The sequence below is a fragment of the Mus caroli genome, chromosome 4 (genome assembly GCF_900094665.2).
Source record: "Mus caroli chromosome 4, CAROLI_EIJ_v1.1, whole genome shotgun sequence".
In the NCBI taxonomy this organism is placed as follows: domain Eukaryota; kingdom Metazoa; phylum Chordata; class Mammalia; order Rodentia; family Muridae; genus Mus; species Mus caroli.
The window spans coordinates 44,933,457-44,936,412 of NC_034573.1; positions in this window are offsets into that span (position 1 = coordinate 44,933,457).

The window sequence follows — 2,956 nt, forward strand, 5'->3', positions numbered from 1 at the left end:
GGTCCATCCATTTGCCTAGGAATTTCATAAATTCATTCCTTTTAATAGCTGAGTAGTACTCCATTGTGTAAATGTACCACATTTTCTGTATCCATTTGTGAGTAGACTCTTATACTAATGGTTAAATATGAGCATTGTATGCAGTCCAAAATACTTATGTGGTGGGCTTAAATGCAAAAATACATTTAGACCAGTGAACTTCTGTCTATATTAAGATAAGAATAGATATTTTAAAAGCTCATTCAGAAATAACTTTATGAACATTGATACTAGTAAAATCAATCACTTTTCTTTCCTTTTTATTGGTATTAATTTATTTAAATTATTTTTATGCACCTTCCCTTTTCTTTTTCAAATTGAATATGTTATTTACTTACATTCCAAATGTTATCCCTCTTTGCAATTTCTCCACCTCAAACCCTCCTATTCCTTCCCCAATTCCCACCTGCCTCTATGAGGATGCTCCCTTTACTCATCTACCCACTCCCAACTCAGTGCTCTAGCATTCCCATACACTGGGTCATTGAGCCTCCAGGGAACCAAGGGGATCTCCTCCCTTTGATGCCAGATAAGTCAATCCTCTGCTACATATCCAGCTCTAGTCATGAGTTCCCCCATGTATACTGTTTGGTTGGTGGTTTAGGCCCTGGGATCTTAGGGGGATCTGGTTGATTTATCTTGTTGTTCTTCCTATGAGGTTGCAAACCCCTTTAGCTCCTTCAGTCCTTGCCTAACTTCTCCACTGGGATCTCCACGCTCAGTCTGATGTTTGGCTAAGTGCATCCACTTCTGTATTGGTCAGGCTCTGGCAGAGCCTCTTAAAGGACAGCTATACCAGGTTCCTTACAGCAAGCACTTCTTGGCATCAGACATAGTGTCTGGGTTTGGTGTGTGCAGATGGGATGGATCCCTAGGTGGGACAGTCTCTGGATGACCTTTCCTTCAGTCTCTGCTCCACTCTTTGACCCTATATTTCCTTTTGATAGGAGGAATTCTGGATTAGTATTTTTGAGGCCCCATCCCTCAAAGGGGGTCATGCCTATCCACTGGATAAGGTCTCTACAGGTTCTACCTCCCCTTTGTTGGATATTTTCAGTAATATTCTCCTTTTTGTGTCCTGGAAACCTCTTAAGTCCCTGGCATATGGGGACTTTCCAGTGGCTGCCCCAAGTTCCTCCTCCCACACTGCTACACATTTCCTTTCCAATTCCTGACCCTCTATAATCTACCCCATCTCCTCCTGTATCTGAACCTGCCTTCTTATGCCCTTCCCCTCCTCTCCCCCTCCTAGATACCTCCCTCCCTCTACTTCCCGAGATAATTATTATTTCTTAGCCCTTCTGAGTAGGACTGAAACATTCAGGATTTGGTCTTTCTTCTTGGGTTTCATATGTTCTGTGAGTTGTATCATGGGTATTCTGAGGATTTTTCTTTTTTTGGTGTTGTTTTGTTTTGTTTTGTTTGGCTAATATCCAGTTATCAGTAAGTACATACTATGGGTTGTTTTGTTTTGTTTTGTTTTGTTTTGTTTTGTTTTGTGACCGGATTACCTCTCTCAGGATGATATTTTCTAGTTCCATCCATTTGCCTGCAAATTTCATGAGGTCTTTTTAATAGCTGAGTAGTACTCCATTGTGTACATTTACCACGTTTTCTAGATCCATTCCTCTGTTGAGGGATACATTGGTTGTTTCCAGCTTCTGGCAATTATAAATAAGTCAGCTATTTAAGTTTTAAGCATACATGTGTGTATATGTGTGATCTTTATATATGTATATACCTGAGCATGAACACAGAGTTCCTAGGAAGTTACCCTGCTCTAGCATTCTCTGTAGTCTTCTTTTATCACAGTGTTAGCACAGTTTAACACAGTATCTTTACTTAATCTGAAGCTATAAAGCTCAAAATCCTATCATTTACTTCATGATTGTGACATGCAAGTATGGATCCATCCACCCCCAGGATTTATCAATGTACTGGGATGCAAATGCAAATTGGTCATGCTTGCACAGGAAGCACTCTTACACACTGAGCCTTCTCACCAGCTCCAGTGTTCTTTCCTTAAACTCACATATTTCCTGTAAAATAACATAATTAATTAGGTGTATTTTCTTCTTATACACATATGAATATATATGGATGAGGTACATTCAAATTCTATCATTACTATTTTTTCACTCTCAGGTGAAAGATTCCCTACTCTCTTTTCAAAAGTAGCAGTTTTCATAGCACTAAAACTGCCCTTTGATTTTTTATGTACCTCCTCTTAAATGAATCTAACATCTCAATTGCATGTCTTGATTCTGAGATGGAAACTTGTGCTGGGAAATAGCTCAGCAGGTAAAGGCTTACAAGCCTGATGGCCTTGAGTTCAGTCCAGGAAACCTACATAAGGTGGAAGAAGAGAGCCATCTCTGCAAAGGTGTTGCTTGACATCTACAGTTATGTCATGACATGTATGTGCCCATTGTTTTCCCTATTTTTTTTCTCTCACATACATACACTCACACACAATAAAATGATGTGGAGAAAACAAAATTTGATCTCGAGTTCTTGTCTTTGAAATCAATGACTTTTATGAAAAATATGTGATAGAAAGAATTATGTAACTAAATCAGTAAAATTTAACATATGGACACAGAGAGGGAAAGAGAGACAGAAACAGAGACAGAGACAGAGAGAAAGGGGAGAGGGAGGGAGAGAGGGAGAGAGTGTTTAAACAAATTCACAAATCATTAAAAGAAGAACTCAAATACAATAGCATTGAATTTCCCCCTCAACCTTTTTCTTCTTCTACTTTGCCCTCCTTTTCTGCTTCCTCTTCCTCTCATTCTTGTTATGTGTGTTCTTGTTCTTCCTGCTCTTTCCTTCTTCTTCTTCTTCTTCTTCTTCTTCTTCTTCTTCTTCTTCTTCTTCTTCTTCTTCTTCTTCTTCTTCTTCTTCTTCTTCTTCTTCT